The sequence below is a fragment of the Pleurodeles waltl genome, chromosome 11 (genome assembly GCF_031143425.1).
Source record: "Pleurodeles waltl isolate 20211129_DDA chromosome 11, aPleWal1.hap1.20221129, whole genome shotgun sequence".
Lineage (NCBI taxonomy): Eukaryota > Metazoa > Chordata > Amphibia > Caudata > Salamandridae > Pleurodeles > Pleurodeles waltl.
Window position 1 is genome coordinate 891,946,953 of NC_090450.1, and position 13,652 is coordinate 891,960,604.

General features: G+C 42.1%; 1 protein-coding gene across 7 annotated transcripts in view; it reads right to left on the reverse strand.

The window, feature by feature from the left end:
• WSCD2 (WSC domain containing 2) overlaps positions 1-12,915 on the reverse strand; it is a 1,176,783-nt gene extending 1,163,868 nt beyond the window's left edge. For 4 of the 7 annotated variants that reach the window (XM_069214801.1, XM_069214800.1, XM_069214799.1 and 1 more), the window contains exon 1: positions 12,301-12,872. The gene's annotated coding sequence lies outside the window, so the exon portion shown is untranslated. Of the gene's footprint in view, positions 1-12,300 lie in introns of all 7 variants that reach the window. The other 3 variants (XM_069214798.1, XM_069214802.1, XM_069214803.1) reach the window with 3 other exon arrangements.
• Positions 12,916-13,652: the final 737 nt, after the last annotated feature.

The window sequence follows — 13,652 nt, forward strand, 5'->3', positions numbered from 1 at the left end:
ATCCAACGAGGAAATAAAAATGTGGTTATGGTGAATTATGAAGATAGAAAAGAAAAGTAGTCTGTATGGAATATTTAAGCTGAAAGAGGACACGGGTGAAACTTATCACTTCAATCAAGTTGAAATCTCTTAATCTCCTTCACCTTCCACCTCATACATGCAAGTTTATTTGTGCTTGGATACAGGCATGTTTTTGGCACGGCAAAGTATAAAATATTCATACTGTGTGAGTGGGTTCCATTAAAAAAGTTCCGATTAGTTCCTTCTTGCAGGGTCTTTGGAACCAAGAAATGAACGTAAACTCAGTTGAGGGATTAGTGAAGTGTTTTATTAGAAAAGAATGGAAACAGTTTCAAAACATTAAGAAATAAATGGATATATTAGAAAGCACTGCTTCAATATTAAGAAAGCTGATCAACTGCCAAATATGGATGAACTGGAATAACCTTTTGATGAATCTACTCATACATACAAATTACTGCAGTCTAAGGTGCTAAGATGCCTATTGACCTTGATAGAAAAGGAACTGAAGTTTTCTTTCCCAGCTTTATGTGGGTATATTTAGCACAGCAACCATTTAAGAACACATCCATTAAATTGCAATGATTTCAAGTCAGAAAGCATTCATGCACACATCCAATAACGGAAAGGTCTAAATGGTCTGAATGCACTACTCCCTTAACCAAAAGTTGATCTTGAGCCTAATATAATAATTAATAGGGAATACGATTTTCCCACATTGAGGGCCTCTTTCACAGAGTTAATTTGCACATTTGTACACATAGGTTAAACGATCGTAGAAAATTATCCATCTGTATTTGAAAATGTGAAACCTGAATTACTGAGTATTGATCTGCAGATATTTACATTCACAGATTGATCTTAATGCAGTAAAATATTCAGTAGTACCACAGATTTGAAAGAACAGTATATCAAGAGAGCGGCCATGTAAAATGTATTGAGTGTGTAAATGTTCTCAGATTTATCGGTGTTCATAAACATTTTGGTTAAAGTCAGCCACCTTGGAAGCTCACAAAACATATTCCAGCAAAGGCACACATAGGAGTGTTTTGTGAGGAAAGGAAGGGAACTCCTCCAAAAAACAGACCTCTGTAAACATGTGTGCCTCTACACAAGAAAATTACTGTCCCTCAGGGTAAGAAGGGAAAAAATAAAGGTTTTCAATTGGAAAATTGCTGCATTTATGTGTGTATGTTGTTCGCATTGCATTCAATCAGCAGGACTAAGTGTCAAGGTGTAGTATAAAATTCAGTCTATCATTTGTGCAGATCTGTATGTGCTGGTCTGTGGATTTTTATGAACCTTCAGAATGTTGAAACCTATGAAATTCATTATCAGATTCTATTATATACATCTGAATTTCTTTCTTCCACATTTTTATGTATCAGGACCTACATAATCTCACCTCTGAAGAAAGAAGCCCAGGTTTTTAGATTCATTTTGGGTATACATTGAGGGCCTCATTACGAGTTTGGCGGTCTCAAAACCTCCACACTTGTGATGGCGGTCAGACCGCCACAGACAGGGCGGTCCGACCGCCCTATTATGACCGTGCAGATGTGCCACGGTCCGACTGCCGGCAACGTCACGTTGCCGCCTGTTGACAGCCTGGTGGTCTCTGCAGTCGCAATCCGCCAGGGCGATTATTAGCCGGAGTCAATGTTTTGGTGAGTTTTCTGCTGGGAGAGTGAGCGGAAACGCTGTTTTCGCCCGCTGGCCCAGCAGAAAACTCCTACTATGGCGGGCAAAAGACCTCCATTACTGGCAGTCTTTTGCCTGCAGCGGCTTCGGCGGTCCTGTGAAAGGACCTCTGAAGTCGCAATGAGGCCCTTAGTGTCCTGGATGATATTATAACCTTCGCAGTGATCTGTTGAGGATGAATAATGATAATCATCATTATAACAACCTTTTCCTGATCATCTACTATATTGTCTGTTGCTAAGGACATTATGCGTGATGTATCAGAGGAAGGTAACTATGGAAAGTTTTATCATAAATGTGTGTCCAAACTGTTCGAGCTTAGACTCTTCTTACACCATTATTATAGATAGTAGAGAGTCCTATAAACAAATGAAAGAAGCCTAAAGGGTAATATATTATGTCTGTTGAAAAAGATATTCTGATCATAAACATTAGGTGCATTGTGATGATGGTGTTTGACAAGTTACGGTATTATAAGAATTTAAATTGAGGTTGTGAGCCAAATCATAAACTAACTGAAATCTTCAAAACCTGGCCCAGATACTTCATAAAGCAATGTTTGACTGGTGGACTAAGTCTCTACCCCACTATAAAATACTGTTCTTGAGATAAAACATTTTGTTGGGACAATGAAAGTCTTTCTTTTCCCGTTTATAAAAAAATAATCAAGGAAGCTCTTGTCTAAACACAATTTATTTAATTTGCTTTATGCTAGTAAAACTACCTTGGGCATGCTGACATAATGGCATATGTGATACAGATGGTAATTATTCAATGGTTTGTACAACTTAGTGATTATTCTAAAACCCTAAGCATTTATGAAGTACATCACTGTCACACTACATTCCCACAGGTAAATGCCTAAAAATAAGCTTTGATATATTTGAAATTGGAGGAATCTGCTGCACCTATGTGACTTGTTCACATTGAAATCAGCCTTTTAATTGTTTATATTGTTGTAAGTATATTACATTAATTCTATAAATATATTTGTTCATTTAGAGCCCTATTGTTTTTTAAAGGTTGGTTACCTGGGTCAAAATATTACAATGGGGGCAGTGGCATAACAATATCCTCCAAAGCCCCCACTGTGCGGAGGCACCCTCGAGCTCCAAAGGGACCCCTCAGCACAGCACTGTGTGCACAGGGGATGGGCCCTTGTCCTGAGAGATTAGAAATTAGCCGGGGGGCTCCACATACTTTGCAAGGTGGGAGCTAGAGTGTTGTTACGCCACTGACTGGGGGACATTTCAAACAGCTCTGCATTTAAAGTGTTTCAGCTTAGCATGATTCATACTCACAGGACTTTTTCAGAACATGGAAAATATGTACATCTATTCTAGAGTCCATCAAATGACAGATTCCTGATGGTGAGGCTGAGCTACTGTCGCTGAGGTAAGTGTCATGAGTAAAAGAGAAGGCTGTGTTGATTTTTAATATATGCATGTGATCACCTTATTTCTACTGACAGGACAATTAAGCATATTTTACAACATTGACCAATATTGCATCAGGTATGAACTGTCAAAATGTAACAGAATGGATGACAAGACTGAACCTCCTGCTAAATGAGCTGAGTACAAATAACTTGACCAACATTAAAAATCTAAGGGTTGAACAATTAGAGGAATAACTGATACATCTAGAGCCCTAAAATGGGGTTGTCAATTGTCACTACACTGATTTGGGAATATTTAGTCTGTCTTGCAAATGTTCTGGCTTCTTTTCTTTGCCAAATGCGGGGGATATTTTCCAGTGCTACTCTACATAGACAAACTAGTGATTTTATTTATCTTAATGTCAATAGGCCTGCAAAGCATTTTAAATTTCCAGTCAATATTTTCTGCAGAGATAAATATTGATACATATTTACAAACAAAAATATTGTAAATAATGGGGAAAACGTTTGGACCATATTCTGGAATCTAGCTAGCGGTGATGCTGCAGTTAATAATTATTTCTGATGGAAGAAAGCATTCAAATCTGAGCTTCAACCTTTTGGAGTTGAGGTCTTCATATGCAGCTTGGAATAAACTAAAAACAGTGTGGATGATAAGGACACTATAAGCCATCGTGGTTTTAGAGACAGGCGTTTGCACGAAATATGGACGTGTTGTGTGCATAGTTTTTGGGTGTCTTTTAAGGAATTAGTGCAAGCAAATGTGTAAATGAAAAGGCAAGGGATAACTCCTTTTTAATTTGAATTTCCAGATGTTTTGGCAATCCAGTTGACTATAATTTTCTTTAAATGTTAGGTGCCTACTTATCGTGGATGTCAGATTCATCTTGAGCTAATGTATTGTTAAAATGCATGTTTGAACGTATATACTATACAATACAATAAAATGCAATTTCATTGTCAATGTTCCAGTGTACTTCTGCACCAAAAACTGTGCTAATCCGACCCTTAATTCAGCAACAGTCAGACGGATAGAACGAAAGGAAAGTGTCTTTAATGGCAACACAGATCCTAGAATTGTGGTTTTAAAATTTACTTTCCACCTTGTATTTCAACTTCACTCCTGAATACAAAAGAGATTTGACCTCCGTACTATCTCCATGATGCAAACACTGAGAGGAATCCGGCTTTCTGATGAAAGCAAGCATACAGACATGATTTTAAAAGCAACCCACTTCTACTTTTTAACTCTTCCTCCTTGTCTAGAATAGTTTAGCAAAAGTAGTCCATGATGCACTACTACTGCTAGTGATTGTTTCCTGCGAAAGGATTTTGGGGGTCATTTCAACCTCGGCGGTCTTTTCACGAGGGACCGTCGTGCTGAAGACCGCCAGTGGTGGCGGTTTTCCGCTCGGCGAATTACGACTGCTGGCAGCCCTCCATCCTTTTCCGGACGGAGAGCCGCCAACAGCCATACTGGCGGTCGGCGGGGAAGTGGAGGTTGCTCCACCTCCACCCCCTCATCAACAGAACACCGCCCACCGAATCACGTTACGTGATTCGGCGTGGCGGTGTTCTGTTGACGGGGTGCTGGTGGTGGAGCAGCCCCCATGGATCCCGTCCCCTCCCAGAGGATCAACGGACCAGGTAAGTTGATCATCCGTTAGGGGAGGGGGTGGGGGAGTGTTGTGTGTTGTGTGCATTCATGGGGGTGTGCATGTGAGTATGAAGAGGGGGTGTGTGAGTGCGTGTATGCATGCAGGTGGTGTAGTGTGTTTGGAAATGTGTGCGTGTCTGCCTGTATGTATGGATGTATGGATGCGTGCGTGTATGTCTGAATGTGGGTGTGCGTGTATGACTGTGTGTGTGTCTGTTGGCATGTTTGTTCGCGTGTGTGCGGGTATGTGTGTTGGTGGTGTCTGCATGCATGTCGGGTGTGTGTCTGTGTAGTGATGTCGGCGGTAGGGGTAGGGGGGTCCTGCCACCATTGGGGGGTGGCAGGGGGGTTGGGGGTGTCGCGGAAGGACTCGGGTGGGGGTTGGAGGTGGGGGAGACGCCTATCAGTGCCATGGAAGGGATTCCCTGGCACTGATATTGCTTACCTCCAAGGATTTCATGGCGGTGCCCAACCCCATGAAATCCATGGCGGTCAGCCGGGTCATGATACCGCCGGCGGTCTTGTGGCGGCCGCCGGGCTGGAGACCCAAGGCTCCAGCCCAGCAGTCATCTCCGCCCTGGCAGTCGGTTCGGAGAAGTGGCGGATGACATGGCGGTAACCGCCATGGTCATGATTCCAATTTGTTTACCGCCAGCCTGTTGGCGGTAAGACCGCCACTTCCCCGCCAACCGCCAGGGTCGTGATGAGGGCCTTTGTCTGCTCTTGACACTTTCCCAGACAAGGTATATCTTATGTGCAATGATTTTCAAAGTAACTGTTACCTTTTGTCAGGAAATATTTTCTCTGATGTTCTGCTTTCACTTAACACAATATTTTATTTATGTATGTTGGAATTTGGGCTATTAATTGTGTGGCCATCACAAGTAATAGGTCTACAATTGTCCTCACTGAGAATCAAACACCTAATTTTAGCACTTGATTCTCACAGGGTGGCAATGTTGAGCAGTCCATCGCCTATTCAAGGAAGGCGGTGTTGGCTAGTAATCACCAATCACTGGAGCACAGTAATAACATGCAATAAATAATTATTAAGTCAGTACTTCTTTAGAAAAAGTAGTACATTTATCACACACACACTACTACTAAATACTATGCAGACATTTACAAATGTGTACATTGGCAGATGGAACATACCATAGATGACATAGTGTAAACACTGGTGTTCCCCTACAGTGGTCACCCAAACATATGGAGTGAGTTTCAACTTTGTTTTGTAATAAATAAATTACTCTATGAGTCATTGTCTATATTGTGATAATGCTGAATCAATAAAACATGTGCAAACATTGTGATAACCTAATAAACCATTTATCAGGAATACACCTTGTGTTTGTGTAATTTTCTCATATTGGATATCAAACTGTAATGCTCAAGACAGCCCCTAGAGAGTGTCACAGTGAAGAAGCATTGCATTTCAACAATACAGTCGGCCCCTAGTGAACAAAACAACATAATCAACATATTTATGTGTCTTTAGGCCTTCCAGACCTTCTAGAATGTTACCATACACATGGCCCCTAGAAAGCAAAACACTTCCAGCTGTAGAACAAAAGCTCCAGCCATAGGAGAGCTTGAAAAGGCTTTGAAATCCAGGGAAGGTGATAATTTTGGAGTCCCCTGTGCTTGGCTCTGGTTGACTTTGTAATAACAAATGACAGTCTAACAATTTAACCTCTCAGAATCTGAGCCCTGCACATGTTAGTTCAGAACGTTTTGAAAGTTCAGAAACTGTATCAGAACCCAGACTATTTCATAGTATACAAGTGAATATTAGGACCTCGTATAGCATGCTGAGATTGTCTCTATACTCAGAATGCTTAGAATGATAATAATGTATGTTGCTTGTTGACATTGCATGTTCAGCCAGAGTGTTAAGTTGCAACATAAAGTTGTGTTTCTGCCTGTATTGGCTGATGTTAGGGGGCAAATGCAAATACCTTTATTGCCAGCAATCAGCCCTTTTCCTCAGCATGGGCTCTAATTTATGGCTCAAGATCAAAACTGAGCAGTCAATTTTCAGAGGATAACGCTTTCTAAAGAGGGCAATAACATTAAATCAGACACGTTTTTAGCATAAGAACATTACACTTCTGATAACAATCCAGTTAGTAACTCTAAAAGGGTTATGCCAACTCTTATTACTTACAGTACTTACAGTGATTTGAAACGTCAATAACTGTAATAGCGAGTGCAATGTAAAGAAGATGGGCATTATGTATTACAAAAAAGAAGGGAAGTGTTCATCGTTGACTTAGAGAACTTTATGATGTTTACCTAATTTCAAAACCCAGGGCAAGACACCAGGAAAAAATATGATTACTGTTATTTCCCTGAAATATGTGCATGTGATAGATTCTTAAATATGCTGATTGTCTGCAATCCTGAAAATCCATAGGCCTCGGACAATTGTGAAATTTAATCTATGTGTTTTTTTCCTCCTGATGAAAAATTACTTTCCATGTGAAGTCACCCCTTTCTGTAGAAATATTGAAAAACTGGGATTTCCATGTACTTACCCACAATTACTTCTACTCGGTGTAGATGTCACTTAAAAATGCCAATAGACGTGGAAAACATGCAGTAAGTGTATCTTAAAATCACACAGATTTTGCACTTTGCAGAGGATTGCACCATTTGTATTGCCATCTCTCCTGGACACAGCAACATCCTCAACCACACACATTACATTCGGGCAGGGTAGAACCTCAAGCATTAGGTGGCACCCCTTCTTTGAAAATTCCAAGGATCTTCCAATTCAGGATTTGGAAGCCACCCATGAAAATGTACTTTTGTTCTCAATAAGCTACAATTATGTCCTAAAATAATTTAAAAATTGTTCCTTGAGTTATCAATTCATATAATTTACACAATAGTGGTTCCAAAATCTGAAATCCTATTCAACTAATGGCCTCAATTTAATGTCTGATATCATTCTCATTGGTAAAGGATCTTCAAATGTGAGAAAGCCTACATTTCTCCCTTTTTATGAAATAAATGTTTTGACCTTGTGGTTTATGCCCATGTCACAAGATCCCCTCAATAGCATTAAAAAAGCATAATAAACATTTACCACTATGGCCTGGATTATGAGTGGGGCAGAGCTGAATTCTTGTGTGTAACTCCACTCCGTCCAATTGTGAATACTGCCATACCCGGATTTTCTGGTTACAGGAATACCAAACACAATGTTAAGAGCCAGAAAATCAAACTGTTAAAATGTATATGCATATCGACTAGTTTAAGAACCAGGCCTGTTCAGCAGCTCCCACCAAACTATCAGCCAAGGTACTGGGGAGCATGTAATGTTACCCTTTGCCAAGTGACATCTCGCCTTTCCCAATATCACCCCCAGCCCTCTGCACACAGGACCCCGCACCCCCCAGCAAAACATTATCACTGCTCAATGAAGGGGGAAATGTATTTGTGATAACCCCCATGGAACTGCGAATTCTGAATGGAATTAAAACATGTTTCTCCAGTTGCACTCAATTATTAGCAGTGAGTGAGGTTTAACTCATCGTAATCGCACAGATCTGGCAGTGTATCGTAGGTTAACGTTTTTTTACAAGTACACGTCGCCAGTACCATGCAACTTGTAATCATGGCCTATATGTTCTGTTATTCCTTCTCCAACCGTCTCTCTCTCCGTGTCTCTCACTTGTCAAGCTTCAATCCCATCATGCATGAATTGTCAATCTTTAATCATCAATATCTCCCAAAAAACTGAATGAATGCTGACAAATTGACTACTTCATACCAAATTTGGTACCACTTTGTCCAATGAGTTATGCTATAGAGGAGACCAAAAATTAACTTGGGGATTTTATATGCATACCATTAAAAGTGATTTCTCATTATAAGTATTATATCCCTAAACAAATCCATAGCACTTGTGGCATGGTAAATAGATTTTGACAGCTCAGGCATGTGCCACATTTCCTGCATATTTACTTGAGAGCTTAAATGTACGAATGATAAAAAGACATTTTCTATTTAAGGGTCCATAGAACCGTAACTATAGAGGGGGTATCACTGGACTCTGCTGCTAATCGTTGGGTAGTGCATATCGAGGACATGGATTTGTGGCCTAGCTGTGTACTGGACAGTCGGCTAGTTTAAAAAGGAATCGTGGAGGCAAAAGCTTATAAATACGGTCAATACCTCTAGGGGCTGACCATCAACCAATGATATCAAACTATTTTTCCAACAAACAAAATGAAGGCTATGAGCCATACCTTGATTGGATACAACCACAGGCACAGCACACTTGAGATATAAGGTTTAGACTTGGTACCCTCCCACTAGAACTCACCTGGATGGGAGTAACCCAGGCCCCTAAGCTCCAGCGGGAGGGCCACAGCCCTTTAGCAGGGCCCCAACCCTTCAGGGGGCTGGCATTCATCCCAAGGTTAATGAACATCTGTGAGATATCGGGGAGTTAGAGGGTCCCTAATTACATTCTGCACAGCGCCCCATTATTTTGCACTGCGCCACTGCTCACCTGGTAAAGTGGGACACTTCTCGCATGAGCAGGAATCTTTGTAATTATACTTTGGGGGAAGGGATACGGTAATGCACGTTATGCTTTTTGCATGAGAGCACAGGCTGGTGTTCGTAAGTGCCTCACACCCCCATTTACATTTCCTGTATACAAACTTACATTGAAGATATATCCCTTTGTTAATACAGATGTTCATTGGTAGCTTCTGATATATGGTCTGCCTGGCACATCCGGCCAAAATAGATGCAGGGGCACTAATGGTTTTGTTATTGTTGAACAGAAGCGGCATCTATGTAGAAGTAGATTAGGATGAAAGTATACAACTAGCATATGTATATGTAGGAAAATAATTTGGCACCTTTAACATTTTCCAGAGCAAACCATGTTCGTGGTATACTTTTAAGTATTTGTAACTGCGTATGCATTATAAAAATGTGAATTTAAATTTTATATTTTTATCTCAATATATTATTGATATTTTTAATATTTGTTGCTGTGACGTGCTGAAAACAAAGTTTGCTTGCTTGATGAAGACACACACATAGACACACAAGTGTTTTATATTAAAATAGACCATTAATGTGATTGTTTCGTCACCCAAACCCTCACATCGGATCCCGGATTTTCCCAAGTCCTCCCTTACACCGTGGTATCAGGACGGCAGGGTAAGGAAGAACGTTCCCAGCAAAGATGGTGTAAAACCTTAACGCCGGAAGAATGCGGGGAGATTCCCTGGTGCACGAGGCAGATGCCAGAGTCTGTGCTCAGGTTGCAATGCTCAGCTATGGCCTTTGGCCTAAGGTTCTAGGTGCAGGTTCACGAGCTAGCCGTGAAGCGCCAGCGCTTGCTCCTCGTGAAGCTATTGCCCACTTTTGATGCGCGTGACTTATTAATGCTTATTGAACAATGTCATGTTATGTAAGAATTAACGGTAAAATATGCTTAAAATGCTAGTGGCGAACAGTGCATGTTGGTACACTCATCCGGTGACACTGATGTCGGCTTGGAGCGCCTAGAAGCAGTTTCCAAGCGCACGTCCCGCTTCCGTGTTCGGTTTAACAATAATTCACGCCACGCGCGCAGGGTCCCTCTGATAAAGGCAGTCCTAGCGCGAGCGGACATGTGGCGTTCGGAAGACGGCTGGTGCGCTTGTGCTGACACGGAGTGAGTGGGGCGAGCTGGCGAAGATGCAGGCAGGTGGTCCCCGTGCTGCGCTGCGGGGGATTTGAGGGACGGAAGGGGGGAGGGTCCAAACCCTCCTGCCGGAGGAGGGAGCACAAACAAGGAGAGTGTCTGAGGCTTTACGGAGGGCAGTGGTGCGTTAAGGAACAGTCTGTGCCGGATTGTTCATCCGAGTGTGCCGGGGATCTCTGACTGACGGCGAGTTCATCTGTTTTCGGTGTCTGATCACCTGTCTCCGGCCGTATCTAGAGACACTCAGACAGACACACACACCTCATACCCTTAATACACAGTAGTAAATGCAATGCTAAAAAACGAATGTATTTGGTGGAGCAGCTAACTATTCTCTCGTTACTTTATATAATAAAATACATCTTATTCTCTCTCTTTGTTTTTGTACCGTTTTGCAGCCAAGTTAGTAAGGCACATGTTAATACTTCCATTTAAAAAACTCTTTTTAACCAAGTGCACAGAACGCATTAAGCTCCAAGGAGCAGCAGGAATCTTAACAAGGACATTTTTTATTGTAGCAGGGGCCTCTCAAATAACAGTTGTACGGGAGTGTCGTTTGGGTGTACGGTTGAAAGCGGGTTACATAAACCAGGTGTTTAACATGTTATCTGGGCCATGCACTTGTCAACTGTCTTTTTTCAAATAAATGCATATCACATATATAAAATGTGAGGCAAATTGATATAAAGTATTGTTCCCAAAATCAGACGAGCTGTGTGGTCATGAGGTGGAATTAGAACACTGGTCTCTAGTTTCAGCACTTTACGTCGGACAACATTATCCCACGCGTTACGTATTTTCAATAATAGAGCGCGAGCTTTGATAAGTAACTATTGCTATGCAGGTTTCCTAAGCTGCAATGTTATTAATAACTACCTCTGCAGGTGCTGGAATGATGATCGACCTCAGAAGGATGAAATGGGGAAACGGCCACATAAAGACCTACAACCTTAAACACAGATCTCTAAAGCTAACTGTGCTGTCTTGCGAGAACGGACATGCCAACTTTGAAGCATGGCTTTATCCTTGGATTTAAATAAAATGACAGATGGGTGAATCGCTTACAACTCCCTGCTTGTGAAACAAGCATAATCGTCTCTAATCCAATAGTAGAATTTACATGGAAAGCGAGTGGCAAGGGAGCCGTTCCCATTATACCTGCACCTCTAGAGCTGTACGAGAATCCCTAAGCGCTACCTAAGAATTGCCACGTGCGCACTCCCCCTTCCTGTGCTGATTCCACTGGCAATGTTAGGGAAATGTTCCTTATTACACTCGCACACCCACTGTTTGTGATTTTATTTGTTATGCCCTTGATTAGAAAAACATGCATACATTTATCATGAAGCACATAGAAGCCATTCACTTCTCAGATCTGTGCTATGCAAGGGTATTCGACAACCAATACATTCAGTGACAGTATTCGTGTATGTACGAATATTTTGCTTGAATCCGTCGCCTTATTGATTCTCACTGGACACAAATGTATTCAATATGTAATCGGATGAAAGGAAGCAGTGTGCCTCTTATACTGGTAATGTTGCCATGGTATCTATACAGTTTATTTGCCATATTAAAACTGCAGAATCAACGTATGCTTTGCACTGTTCTAACATTATAGATATTCTCAGATGGGTTTGCAATACCCATGTCGTGAAAGTTGTTAAACAGGTCCTCTTTGAGTCACTTCTTGCCAAGAAAGGATGACGCTGCTAAAATGTAATGTTATAGTCCTACGGATAACCACTGAGTAGTTGCAAATAGCATCGGGTGCCCGCGAATCCCATCTCCGCTCCTCGCCCTTACCTCGGTTTTTAGACGCAATCCGCTTGCAAACTCCTCAGGGGCAGCCAGCAGGGAACAGCCCCCCGAGCCTTTCAAGCTAGCCCAGGTTATCCCGCATGTCGGGTCAGGACGACTGCAGTTGCATTCACTCGTGTTTCAGGCACGGCTCCTTGGTCGGCTCTCCCTTCTCCTAAAAAAGGTCCCAGCATCCATCGGAGAACCCTCCGAAAACTCAGCACTTGCTTGTACAAAAATACGTAAGAAGAGAAAACGAGAAGAGTGTGCGCGCGACGACTCTAGCATCACTCCCTGGTGCCAGGATGGCAGCGTGAAAACACAGCAGCAGTCATTGCAGCCTCCCCTCCCGGAGCTCGAATGACTGAAGCTTGAGCGCTCAGTCCATCCTTGTACTCCGGTCTGCCGGCAGGTGAGGTGGCCCCGCGTGCCTGCGGCACCGGAGTCACAGACAGGGAGAAAGGACACAGGTACCGACCTCAGCCGAGCTTTCCATCGGCTGACGCGGTCTAGCAGGGCTGGAAAGCTCTCTGATCTCCGCTACTTAACATCTCTATCCAGAGATCTCCTTGCTGCAGCTTCACTCAGCTGCACTCTATTCACAGGCCTACAGCACTGCCTACTGCTTAACTCCTTAACTGCCATCTTCCCACGTTCTTGTGTTTTTGGCAGGGGTTGCAGCAGCTGTTGACTTCACACACGCATACACATTCGCATACAAACACATCATGCTAATTATTCTAAAGCATTCTTTCTTAAATAAAACATAAGAAAAGGACTTTTAGGTTTTCACAAAGTTGACTCTGGGATTCATTTCAATATTTGACTAATCACATACGCAGCACCGCAAGGGAAAAAAACACATACACACCTATACACATAAAATTACATATGAACAGTGAGCAAAACATAGTTTGTGAGAATGATTTACGTTTTGTGTGTTGTTGTGTTGGGTTCTAGTGTGCTACTGATTTTCGTATAAGATATATTCACATCGAAGACATTAACATATGTAAAAAAACGTAGAAATTATTTGAAAAAAATTAGAAAGTCATTACAAAAACAATTGCAGTGAATAAATGATTACAAAATAAGACCAAAACTTGTCTAAAGTAGACCTGTTATATTTAGCTATGAAACCATGGGGCGATTCACAAAGGGCCTCCGAACTCGTGGCAGAGGCCATGCAATCAGGGTCAGGGGGCCCACACTCATAGTGAGGGCCCTGCTCTCATGGTGGGATCTTAGCAATGAGTACCTGCAGTGTGAAGGTCACAACATGAGTGCGGACCCCCAGTCACGACTGCAGGGCTTCCACCATGAGTGCGGAGGCCCTTTGTGAATCGGGCCCCATAAGT